The following is a 13,740-nucleotide window of genomic DNA, read 5'->3' on the forward strand; positions in this document are numbered from 1 at the left end:
CAGGGATCCAGCACACCCCTCAGTAGTCCAATCTGACAGATAGAGAGTATGCCATGAGCTACCCCAAGGATAATCAAATCATAGAATATTAAAGTCTGGAGGAGTCTTGGTGGCCATTGTCGCAAAGCCCTCAAAGCCCCCTTGTCCAGTAGTACTGCCACCACCCTGTATGTGCCAGTGCCTCAGTCCAGGGACACTGAGACCCTCTAAGGCTTAATTCTATCCCTTGCAGGCACTGAACGCTTTCTCCAATTAAAGCTTCAGTCCTCAAGTTACTAGACCTCAATGAGCACTTGGTAGCTTGCTGAATTCTTGGTAGCTTCAAGGATTCTGAACCTTGGTCCCCAACAGACAATGAAACAACTTGGTAAAAGAGATTTTAGTTTATTAAGTACATAAGGTTACATAAGGCAGCAAATGCTAGAGGTAAGAACATAAGAACATAAGAACAGCCCCACTGGATCAGGCCATAGGCCCATCTAGTCCAGCTTCCTGTATCTCACAGCGGCCCACCAAATGCCCCAGGGAGCACACCAGAAAACAAGAGACCTCAACCTGGTGCCCTCCGTTCTTCTGAGGAAGACCCCTTATCCATCCAGTGTTCTCCTTACTGACTGCGGCAACTCTCCAAAATTTGCAATCTCCCCCTCCCCCTCAGATTCAGCAGCACCAAAATTGTGAACTATGGTGAAGGGGAGGGGTCAGTGGCATAGCTAGAGGGGGTGCAAAGCACTATGTTTTGCAGGGAGCCTCGCCACAGCATACAAGGGCCCCCGGTGGGGGTAGCAAATTCCAGGTGGGGGGAGCAAAACAGAGGCGTATGCCTGGAATGGCTCCAAAGGGAGGCTCTCCGAAAAACATAGTGCTTTGCCCCCCCTCTAGCTACTGGTAGGGGGTAGATGGTTTCCTTACCCAGGGGATAAGCCTCTGCGCTGTGGGATCAGGTCCAAGGGGGGATAGGATTGGCATGGACGTTTCTACCCCACTCCCTGGACCAATCTATCCACCCACACATAGGATTGGTCCATCTCTGCCATTGGACCCCCAGCAAGGACAAAACCCACCCACCCAAAAGAGGCTTCTTGAGAATGCACCAGAATTTAACTCCTGGAGATCCATGCCCCGGAGACCCCTATGGAGGGAGGTTGACAGTGCTCAGACCCATTTCCTGTAAAACCGACCAAGCGTCCTGAGCTGACCCATTTCGTTCCACGGAGGTGTTTGTGGACTACGCAAGTGGGTCCAGGAGCCACACCACATTGTCAATTTTCCTGCAGCAAATTAAGGCACTGACCCTTCTGGAAGAGCTAAAAAAAGGTTCGTATTTTGGGGGTTTCTGGAGGGGGGCTTCCCAATCTCTGAGGGTTCCTGTCCTTTGGTATGCAATTTCTTTTTTCATCAACACAGGAAGAATGGGCTGGGCAAGCCAGGCTGAAAAGTGGCATCTAAAATTCGTAATAATCATTATAATGACAGGGGACTGGCAGGGTATAATATGCCCATCCTATTACAGAGGGCTGGGAAGGGAGACATTTCTAAATCAATAAGCCGGGCCCTGTGGGGTGGGATGCAGCCAAAGTTGCTGCGAAGGGCGTGACTCAGAAGACTTTCACAGTATAAAAGGACTCACAGCCCCAGACTCTTCCATCAGCTCCACTCCGCTTCTCCTGACACCTCTTCCGGAAGCTTGGTAAGTGGAACGATGCCTCTTCTGAAGCCATTTCTCCCAACGTTGCCTCAACGCAACAGGGATCAAATGGGTGGGCTGGGCGGAAGATAGTCTTTAAGGAAGACTGATGGCGTCCTCCCTCTTTTAGAGGGACACAAGGGACAAGTACACCAGGGTTTGACACTAAATTGAGTCCAACATGTGCTCACATATCCAAGCACATGTCAGCAAGATGTCGGACCTTTGGCTCTGGGTCTTGCAAGGCTTCAGATCTGGGGCACACATTCATGAGTCTGCTCCCATATCTTTGAGGGAGGGATGGTCAGTATTGGAAGGTCCTATTGTTGGAGGCTTGTGGGATCTCTCTCTCTCTCTCTCTCCCTCCCTCCCTCCCTCACTCACTCTCTCTCTCTCTCTCTCTCTCACACACACACACACACACAATCCTATGCATGTTTACTCAGAAGTAAGTCCTGCTTTGTTCAATGGGGCTTACTCCCAGGAAAGTGCATATAGGATTGCAGACTCCATCAACCAAGCCTCCTTTTGGCTAATAGTCCTGCTTGGGAACCTGTAGAGGATCTTAAGAACTTCTAAGGGTCATAAGAACATAAGGACAGCCCCACTGGATCAGGCCATAGGCCCATCTAGTCCAGCTTCCTGGATCTCACAGCGGCCCACCAAATGCCCCAGGGAGCACACCAGATAACAAGAGACCTGCAAGGCATTCTGGGAATTGTAGTTAAGAACATAAGAACAGCCCCACTGGATCAGGCCACAGGCCCATCTAGTCCAGCTTCCTGTATCTCACAGCGGCCCACCAAATGCCCAGGGAGCACACGAGATAACAAGAGACCTGCAAGGCCTCCTGGGAATTGTAGTTAAGAACATAAGAACAGCTCCACTGGATCAGGCCATAGGCCCATCTAGTCCAGCTTTCTGGATCTCACAGCAGCCCACCAAGGTCCAAGCTGACTTGTGCAGAAAGACCCCTGAGAAACTTCCACTGGTCTGGCTTAGGCTAGTTCAGCTACCCCCAAAGTTCCTTGTAGGGCAGGAACACAAGAGCTGTCCTCAAAGGTCTGCAGTTGTCAAAGCCAAAGTGTGGTCTCTACCATGACATGCATCCCGTGCAACGTCCCTGTTATAACTTCTGCTTCTCTGCTTCCTCCGCCCCCAAGTCCTGCCCCTGCAGACTCCATCCATCGCTCCAAGATGTCCTGTTGCTACCCCTGTGGACCTTCCTGCGTCACCCCCTCCTGCATCCAACCGATTAGCTCTTCCTCTTCCTACCCCATCGGAGGCCTCGGCTCCCTGAGTTCCTGCTGCTCGCCCTGTGGAGGCCTCTCCATGGGCAGTGGAGGCCTCTCCATGGGCGGTGGAGGTGGATCCGTGTCGGCCAGCAGCCTGGGCATCCTCGCCGGGGCCAACGTGGGCTGCGTCAACCAGACCCCACCGTCGGAGATTGTGATCCAGCCCTCTCCCGTCGTGATCACCCTTCCGGGACCCATCCTCTCCTCCTCCTGTGAGCCAGCCCGCGTGGGGGGATACTCAGCCTGCGTTGGTGGCGGATCATACGGTGGTTACCGCTCCAGTGGCTCAGGAATCCTTGGCAGGTTACGCGGCACCTTCTACTAGGTGGAAGGCCCCCCCTCCAGGATCCACCGGCCACCAATGTGCATGACCCAGGTTTACGGATGACGACCTCGCAGGCCTGGCTGCTGGAAGGGCTGAGCACCCCTCGTCCAACCCCTCTGTTGATGGGGTGCTCAGCAACTCCAACAGCCATGGCCGTGATCTTGCTACAAACCTTTGCTCTTTCCCACTGTGCTTTGCTTCCTCTCTGCTCAGATCCCCTTCCTTGTGCAGAGGAAGAGATCACCCTGTGGTCAAAGCCAAGGGGATGCCCTCAAGTCCTACACAAATCCTGTTTGTGACCCCTTGAGGAGGCTTCCCTTTTGAGTTGGCTGGGGTGATGCCAAGTGTCGCTCCTTCCCTCCTGTGCGTCCCTAGCTTGGAAGTCGCAAGCAATGTCTGCCGAGTTCTTCCTTTGTCATTAAATCTTTACTGCAGCAAAGCAACTGCCTCTTGTGTTTTGTGTCCCCCTCCCCTCAATTTCCTGTTCATATATGGTAGAAGCTCACCAGCTAAACAGAAAGTACCAAACAACGGTGTGGTCAGAGAAGGGCACTACCCACCCAACCCCTGCCTGAGTTGGCCTCATGAATGGGCCGGCCCTACCCGGGTTTGACCCAGTGGAATGTGGTCAGAGAGGAGCCCCACCCTCCCACCCAACCCCTACCTGATGCAACAGCTTCATGAATGGGCCAGCCCTGCCTGGGTTTGACCCAGTGGAGAGTGGTCAGGGGAGTGCTTGTGTCTCATATCTGGGCTCATTCGTGCCACCAGCCTTTCAAGGGCACTATCTATATTGCAGTTGGAGTTTGCCCATGCGCCCGATCAGGTGACTCCAATGGCCAATCCCTGTTCACCACAATGTGCTCCCTTCTGCATCTGAATCATTTGTGTCTTGCCTGGAATTTGACTCTCCTGCCTGCCCTACTCCTTCTTAACCCCTGTTAGGACCATCGGATGCCCCCCGACATTGAGTCAGGTCCTTGGATCATCCACCTCAATGTTGTCAGACAGCGACGGGCAGGGCTTTGGACAGTGGTCTTCTCCAGAACTACCTGGGAGGCCTTCAACCTGGGCCCTTCTGCTTTCTGTGCCCGTGTTCCCCCATTGACCTGTGGTCACGATCCCAGGCTTGAGGGAGAGTCTGGAGAGAAAGCGATCCACAGCCCGTACATTGAGATCACGTGTGGAGCTCTTCCAATGAGGAGCGTATGGATCACTTTGTTCCAGCTCAAGATGTAAGATGACTTTTTAAAATTAGGACACTTTGTTTAAAAAAAAATCCTAGTATTTTTAAAGTAGAATTTGGGCAGCCCTTATCCAAAGTGCTTGGGACTGCAAGTGTTTTGGATGTCCGATCCTTGCATATACCTAATGAGAGATCTTGGGGATCGGGCCCCTGTCTAAACACGAGATTCATTTGCATTTTCATATGCACCTTATACACATAGCCGCAAGATAATTTTAAACAATATCTATCTATCTATCTATCTATCTATCTATCTATCTATCTATCTATCTATCTATCTATCTATCTATCTATCTTTTGAAAAGTTATCCCACATCTAGTTTCCTTACACAGATGATCTCAGAACCAAACCCTTCAAAACAACCCCCAATCTTGTCTTGGGAGGAACTTTCCTACCCCAGTTGACATCAAAACCCCTATTGGGGTAGTTAAAACACCCCAAGAGGCTGCACTTTATTTAAAAGGGAACATAAAATTCATAGAGAAAGAACATCCACAAGGGTCATGCAGAGGGTTTGGAAGAGGAACGATCAACAGTGTGGCCCTTTAAAAAGCACATGTGAGTTAATGCACCACATGGATCAAAGCACATTTTGATATAAAATTGTATGCAAGACTAGATTGCCCTGATGTGTGTGTGTGTGTGTGGGGGGGGGTCCCTTAGGCGCAGGGCACCATTGGGAGCCATTGGTCCAATTGGCCTAAGTCTGGCCCTATTGAGGAGTACGTATAAAGACGCCATTTGTTGGATGGGATGGAAACTTCAGTGCGGACAGTCACCTTGAATTGCACGTTATCAAACGAAATCAGTGCTGGGGCTGTGCAGGAACCCTCTGGGAGTCTTCACAAGTGCCTGGGCTGCGGCCCTCTTCCCTTGGAAGCTCTGATGCGTCTCCTCGAGAGGAACCCCTATGAGATGTGTTTGGGTTCTTGTTTTTTTGAGATTTCCACTCCCAGCCCCAAGGAAGGTCAGGAGACAGGCTCTTTGGTGCAGTAGAATAGACTTTATTTAAAAGGGAACATAAAGTTCATAGAGAAAGAACATCCACAAGGGTCATGCAGAGGGTTAGGAAGAGGAACGACCAACAGTGAGGCGTCTAAGTCTAACACAAGCAAATGGGACTTTTGAAGGGTGGTTTGGGGAAGAATGGATAGCTCTAGACCCCAATGAAGAGAGGAAAGCCAGTCAAGAAGCAAAGTCAACACACCATTGAACAGCACAGGTGACGAGTCCCCACAGAAGCTACTGGTGGGAGTTAGAACTCCAAATCCCCCACACATTGGATCGCCAACATCCGTACGCTTAGCCAGAATCCACAGCAAAGACTTCAACTCCATATTGACCACGAACCCACAGAGAGCCCTCCCTGGGGGTTTAGCAGGGGATGCAGGAAGGGACACAGCCGAGTGGGATGACGGTGCAAGACGAGCCGCCGCTCACTGGGAGGAGAGGTCCGCAGGGGACGGTGCAGGAGGGCAGGCAAGACGGGATGGAGCAGGTGGGGATGCAGGAGGGCTGGACGCTGCACACCGGAGAGATGGGTCCACAGGGGACGGCGCAGGTGGGGACACAGGAAGACTGAACACCGCACAAGGGACCGATTGGCCCACAGGGGATGGTGCATTGCGGAAGGCAGGGAGACGGGATGCAGCACTGTGGGGCTATGGGGCCACAGGGGATGCTGCAGGTTGGGACACAGGAAGGCTGGCACAGTGGAGCAAGGGGTCCAACGGGGTAAGCGCAGGGGGTAGGGCAGGGGATGCAGCACTGTGGAGCGACGGGGCCGCAGGAGATGCCGCAGGAAGGCTGGACGCACAGCGGAGCGATGGAGCCGCACGAGATGCCGCAGGCCGGGGTGCCGCAGGACTCCACGCTAATGGGAAGGACGGGGCCAGATGGGGCGGCACAGGATGGCACGCAACAGCTGGACATGTTGGAGCTGACGGAGGTGAGCCTGGAGCAGGACACAAGAGAGGTGAAGGGATGTACCTGCGCAGGTGTGAAGGCCCCCAGAAAGGTGTGCATATCTAAGATGGCACCTGCGCAACTCACAACCAGAATGTTGAGCTGGGACTCATTCAAGAATCTTGCCCTTAGCAATGAAGACTTGGGTGACCGTCTTCCTGTCCACCATGTGTGGGTTGGTTGTACACCCCCTTTAAGTCCACATGCAAGTCAGTGAGAACTCAAGTGTGTAGTGTAAGGCAGGGGGGAAAATACGTGAGGGACAATAAATGTCTGGAATCCATCCATCCATCCATTCTGCATTCAGACTGACCCTGTAAAACTTCGATTGTCCTGCAAGCAAATGATGAACTCCAAGATTCCACCTGCATTTCTCAGGTCAGCCGTCTGCAATTGGAAGGCTCGGGAGCTCCTGGTGGTTTGGCAGACCTCTCAAGGTGCTTTTCAAAGTTGTGATGGGTCAAGTCTAGGTTTTCAAAGGTCAGGAAGCAGCCAGCTGGCCTGGTCAAGAGGGGAAGCCTATATTTCTAGTAGGCAGATTGTCTCTGCAGAGGGCGGCAACTGGGCCTTGGCTGGTTTCACAACAATGTTGTCATCTCATTCAGGGTTACAAAGGTGGGTGGCTAACATTTTATATTTTAATTTAGAAATGTTATCCTACATCTACTTTGGTTCCCAGAACCAAACCCTAAAAAAATCCCCAGTCTTGACTTGGGAGGAACTACTCCTGTTGACATCAAAACACCTATTGGGGTAGTTAAGATACCCCAAGTCTGCACTTTCAAAGAACAGGTTATTTATGAAGTTCATTCTCCATTCTTTCTTTTTCCTAATGGGATTTACTGGGAATTCACCCAGTTTCCATCAGAGCCTTGGCAGCAACTGTTACCCTGCACATGCCTGATCTTGTCTGATCTCGGAAGCTAAGCAGGGTCAGGCCTGGTTAGTACTTGGATGGGAGACCGCCCGGGAATACCGGGTGCTGTAGGCTTATACCATGATCTCTGAAGCTAAGCAGGGTCAGGACTGGTTAGTACTTGGATGGGAGACCGCCTGGGAATACCGGGTGCTGTAGGCTTATACCATGATCTCTGAAGCTAAGCAGGGTCAAGACTGGTTAGTACTTGGATGGGAGACCGCCTGGGAATACCGGGTGCTGTAGGCTGCTACCATGATCTCGGAAGCTAAGCAGGGCCAGGCCTGGTTAGTACTTGGATGGGAGACCGCTTGGGAATACCGGGTGCTGTAGGCTTATACTATAGTCTTTTGAGACTGAAGGTTGCCAACCAACCAACCAACCTTGGCCAAACCATTGGGATCTGTGTTGACCAAGAACTCACACAGAGTTGACCAACCTGAGTTGACCATTTGGGGGTCTTTTGTTGGAGTCCACTGAAACCCAGTACCCCCAGTTCCACTGGCCCACGAACCCATTGGCCTTGATCTTCTCCAGAACACACAACAAGCATAAAGCAACATTTACTTTCAAGCAGTGTGGGACATCTATGAAAACATGTGCCCCTTTTATGAGGTCCACCAAACCACACCTCACAGAACCAGGAACGAATAGGGAGTGAAATCCAACTTACCGACCAGAGAAGCTGAATGGGAGACAGGAGAGAACACAAGGAAGCTGTAGTAGATCCCAACCAGGAGAGCACTTTTATACAGTTTCTGTAGAGCCTACAGGGCAGGATCTATGCCTGGCTTGTGGAAGCTACCATTTATGAACCATAAAGTACATATGGCCTGGACCTTTCATGTTTTGTGAGCTTCACCTTTAGCTAATTATTGACATCACGCCCTCTTTCCCACTTTCATTTTGGACTATTACACACCTATGATGTATGCTAGAAAGCGGTGCGCTGATTTAAAAGTGGATCACATTGATTGTGCTCAACAGGTTCATTTGAAGAATGGGGGGAGGGACCTCTTTCTCTCCTTCACACCATATTCTTGTGGTCTTCCATGCAACCACACCACCACCGAGATAGACCTCCCTTGTGTGGTGGATGGGCCACTTCCCTAGGACAAAGACCTTTCACTGAACTCTACACATTGTCAGTTTCAATGTGTTGTTGTGTGTTTCACATGTCAACACTAGTACTTAAAAAGATAAAGAAGGCCAATTCTATGCTTGGGATCATTAGAAAAGTTATTGAGAAGAAAATGGCTAATATTATAATGCCGTTGTACAAATAGCTGGTAAGGCCACACCTGGAGTATTGTGCCCAGTTCTGGTCGCCGCATCTCAAAAAAGACATAGTGGAAATGGAAAAGGTGCAAAAGAGAGTGACTAAGATGATTACTGGTCTGGGGCACCTTCCTTATGAGGAAAGGCTACGGCATTTGGGCCTCTTCAGCCTAGAAAAGAGGCGCCTGAGGGGGGACGTGATTGAGACTTACAAAATTATGCAGGGGGTGGACAGAGTGGATAGAGAGATGCTCTTTACACTTTCACATAACACCAGAACCAGGGGACATCCACTAAAATTGAGCGTTGGGACAGACAAAAGGAAATATTTCTTTACTCAGCGTGTGGTTGGTCTGTGGAACTCCTTGCCACAGGATGTGGTGACAGCATCTGGCCTGGACGCCTTTAAAAGGGGATTGGACAAGTTTCTCGAGGAAAAATCCATTACGGGTTACAAGCCATGATGTGTATGTGCAACCTCCTGATTTTAGAAATGGGTTATGTCAGAATGCCAGATGCAAGGGAGGGCACCAGGATGCAGGTCTCTTGTTATCTGGTGTGCTCCCTGGGGCATTTGGTGGGCCGCTGTGAGATACAGGAAGCTAGACTAGATGGGCCTATGATTCCCCTCCCAGCTGGCAGCCATACCCAAAAGTCCACAGAGCCCTCGTGAAATGGCCTACAGCCTGGAGAGGCTGGGAGGGGCGGGATTTCATGCCAATTGGGGCCAGGCGGGAGGGAGGGCCATGCCAGACCGTGAGGTACAGCGTGAGGTACCCACTTAGGACACCGGGCACTCTGCTCACCGGCCCAGTGTAGGGTCCTCTCCAAAATGCTACATACATGTGTGTTGAGTTTGTGTGTACATCAAACATATATTTGCTTTAAATTTGTAGAAATAGAAAAACAAACAGGGTGAAGTACCAGCTTGCCAGCATCAGGTCCCCCTGCCCCTTTTTCAAGGCTTGGTGGTCTTGAGATGCCATCAGTCCTGCCTCTAAGAGCTTAGAGGGTGCTTCCCTTCTGGCAGCCGGGGTAGCACTGACCTGGTAGGGTCAGCCACGGACAAGGGGTTGGGATCTCTTGCTCCATCTTAAAACTGCTCTTTCCCGATTGTCTGTTTCAGGTTCTGATCTTTGTCTCTTTCAGGTTCCAATCTTTGATGAATCTCGAAAGCCTTGATCAATCGGATGCCTCGAGGTCAGCGGCTGTATTGGGGTCCTCTCCCACCAGTGACTCCGATGGGATCTTGCGAAAAGAGCTGGAAGCCTTTCTGTGCCAGGAGCTGTGAGGTTCCAGGGGGGCCCACCAGCACCATACTCCATTCCAGCTCCACTCGCATGTACGGTTACTGTCTCCATGCCGGTTCCCTTCGATACCCCTCAGCCGTCTGCTTTGAGAGGCAACGCTCAATATCCTGCGACCATGACGCAGATCTATAGTTGAGCTTCTGGGCCCAGTTGTATTCACTGCCCCCCGAAATATCAGGCCAATGCTTTCACTTTCACCCCCTGGGCCCAAATCTGTTTTCTTCTCTCTGAATCCCTCCTACTCCTGGTTCTGAAGGGGTCCTGCTTGATGACTCCTTGGAGGAGGAAGAAATGGGTTCCACTGAGTAGATAAGGAGTTCCCACCCACCCCTCTCTGGCTTTGTCTGTTGCTTTGGGGCTAAAGGCTGATTGTCCAGTCTCCTGTCCTTCCCTTTCTATTAAAGCTGAATACACATTGAATCCTTGGTGTTGTCTATTATTATTAACTATTAATTTTAACAATATATTCTATTTATTTATTTATTTATTTAGAGAGGGAGAGAGAGAGAGAGAGAGAGAGAGAGAGAGAGAGAGAGAGAGTTGTCTATGGTGATAACTTTCCATGGTGCAAAGAGGGGGTGCCTCTTTGCCTTCTGACAACCCTGTGAGTTTTTGCTCACCCTGGGCTTAGCTGGCCACCTATACCTTCAGTAACACCAGCCTCAAGGGGTGGTTCCTCTTTGAATACCCTGTGCACAACTCGGGGGGAGGGAAACCTCATATTTCCCATTGAGCTTCCTGCTGCAACAGGGACAGGACAGCAGCAAAGGGACAGGACAGCAGCAGTCCCCGGTGGCTCCTCAGGGGAAAGGGTCGCGTCCACTTCCCATGGGTAAGGAAATTAGCCCCTCAATAAGGCCACTGGATACTTGGCCAGACATGGGCTCCCACAGAATCAAGAGCCTTCGTGTCAGATCCGGTGGGTTTGGAGTGGTGAGGACACGAGGTGTGCCCAAGTTGGACTGAGGGTGGGCTGTAGCAAGAGCACTCAACTCTCCTCCTCCCTCCAGCATCCAATCAGGGACACAGAGGGTCTTCTTGCCTTGACTGGCTCTGGCCAGTCAATTGACCAGTTTCCTTGTTCTGCGAGGAAGCAGGAAGTCAGGACTACTTACTGAGAAACTGATCAAGTTGATAAGGGCACCTTTTCGTGTTCAGAAGCAGGTCTAGCGGGGCTGTTCTTGTGTTCATTCACAACCGAGGGACATACATTCAGAAGTGATTCAGCCCATCACCCCACCTCATTCTCTGCCAAGGGAAGCTGGAGGTGTGTGGGTGGCCTCCAGGTTGGTTCAATGTTGGCACCGCCATTTTGCACCAAGTTCATCATCTGTCTCCATTGGGTTGGCTCTGGATTGGGGTGATGAGGGAAGTATCCCTTGTTAATGAGGGATTTCCTGGAACCAGGGGATGATCACCTCCGTGGATCTGTGCTTGGCTCGCTCTGTGCTCCCCTGGGCAAATGAAGGCTGTCTGGAGGCCAATGGCAGGGCCGTCCCTTCCTGGCTCAGGGAGACTCCTGCCCCTTCCAGTCTTTTCAAGAACTCTGCCTCTAGCCCCACATTTACACCCAGATCCCCATTCCTTCTTTCCTTCTTTCCTTTTCTTCCTTCCAATGGATGTAAGGAACATACCAATAGTTTATGCAGAACCCCAATGTTTGGCATGGGACACCCCAGGTTTTTCCCCCCTTTCTTGCACCAGGTGAATGCGAGCTTGAGCAAAAGAGGGGCGAACAGATCCATTCCCTCTGCTTTTCTCCACCTTTTCTTTCTTCTGGTTCCCCTCTCCTTCACCTCTCCTTCCTCAGACCTCCCCATCATGGTTGCCCTGCCAAGCCTTGGATGAGTGTCAGGGTCTGCCTGTGCTTATATATCTATATCAATTTCTATATCTCTAGATCTCTATCTATTTCTACATCTCTATATCTGTATATAGATATAGCTCAGGCAGCTGATCCAGCTGCTGGCCTGGAGCCATCCGATGGAATGGATATATAAATATATATATGGGGCATCGTCCCAAGCCCTCAGCCATTAGATTGGAGTGATGACACTCAATGTCCTGCTGGCAGTTACAACTAGGATTGGAGTGGAACCCAAAGAGGCACATGGTATTAGGAGAAACCAGAAAATGGCAAACATGATGCAGATCTATACACGAGCATCTAGGCCCAGTTGTATTCACTGCCCCCCAAAATATTGGGCTGATGCTTTGGCTTTCACCCCCTGGGCCCAAATCTGTTTCAATCTCTCTGCATCCCTCCTACTCCTGGTTCTGAAGGGATCCTGCTGGATGACTCCTCGAAGGTGGAGAAAATTGATTCCACTGAGTAGATAAGGAGTTCCCACCCACACCTCTCTTGCTTTGTCTGCTGCTTTGGGACTAAAGGCTGATTGTCCAGTCTCCTGGCCTTTCCTATCTGTTAAAGCTGGATATGCATTGAATCCTTGGTGTTGTCTATGATTATTAACTATAAATTGTAACAATAGATTCTATTACATGGATCATCCTCATACACATGAATAAATAAATATATAGGTATAGATAGATATAGATATTAATAGGTATTATAATAATATAATAAATTATTTTTACTGCTGATTTATTGCTGCTGGCTATTTTATTGACATTTTTTATTTATTTTATTGACATTTTTATATATGTATTTTATTGACATTTTTATGTATTTTATTGCATTTTTATGATTTTTAAATGTTGATAGTCAACTTGGTGTCCTGTGGGGAGAAAGGAGGAATACAAATCAAATCAAATCAAAACAATACACACACACACACACACACACACACACACACACACACACACACATACTCACAGAGTGCTTTTTTTCTAAAAAAAAGGGGGGGCAGGAAATCACAACTTGTTAATCTTTTATTTATTTATTTATTTATTTATTTTTAAATTTATTTTATGTATGTATTCATTTCAATTCCCTCTCTTTAAATCCCCATTCCGAAACTACTTAAGAACTAGAAAATGAGGGGAGATCTTCAAGAGAGAAGAACAAAAAGAGACGGAGCACCTTTGGAGCGCACACCAGGGATTATAGCAAGGCTTGTTGCATGTATTTGCAAATATGTAACAACCAAAAAATTTAATTAAAACTTTCAAAACATTTAATAAATATTGGTTAAAACAATTGATGAAGGCAAAATATAAAAAATGATTACATGGACTCACTCTACAGATTTGTTTCAACCCAAATCAAATAGCACACAGGGGAGAGGGGCACAAAAGATGGGTTAATTAATTGATTAATAAAAAAGTTATGGATCAAAAATCATGTGGTCACACACCCTCTATTGGCTCAAGACATTGAAACATGATTGGTGCAAAGAAAAGAACATCCCCCTGCCCACTCTGTCACCACATCCTGTGGCCAGGCGTTCCACAGGCACTCAGTGTGAGTGGACACACCTGGTTCTGGTGTTCTGTGAGGGGGAAAACTGCATCCCCCTATCCACTGTATTTATCACCATGTCCTGATGCAAGGAGTTCCACAGACACTCAGTGTGAGTAGACGTCCCCTGGTTCTGGTGTTGTGCGAGAGGCAAAAGAGCATCCGCCTATCCACTGTATTTATCACCATGTCCTGAGGCAAGGAGTTCCACAGACACTCAGTGTTCCAACCCCTAAAATTCAGCCACTAAATTGAGGGCAACAGATTCAGAACAGTCCAAAGAAAGCTCTTCTACC

The 13,740-nt window shown here is 49.5% G+C and overlaps 1 pseudogene; it reads left to right on the forward strand.

The window, feature by feature from the left end:
- The first annotated feature begins 7,393 nt into the window (after positions 1–7,393).
- On the forward strand, positions 7,394–7,510 carry LOC136635304 (5S ribosomal RNA; annotated as a pseudogene).
- The last annotated feature ends 6,230 nt before the right edge of the window (positions 7,511–13,740 follow it).

This window comes from Tiliqua scincoides, chromosome 15 (genome assembly GCF_035046505.1).
Source record: "Tiliqua scincoides isolate rTilSci1 chromosome 15, rTilSci1.hap2, whole genome shotgun sequence".
NCBI lineage: Eukaryota > Metazoa > Chordata > Lepidosauria > Squamata > Scincidae > Tiliqua > Tiliqua scincoides.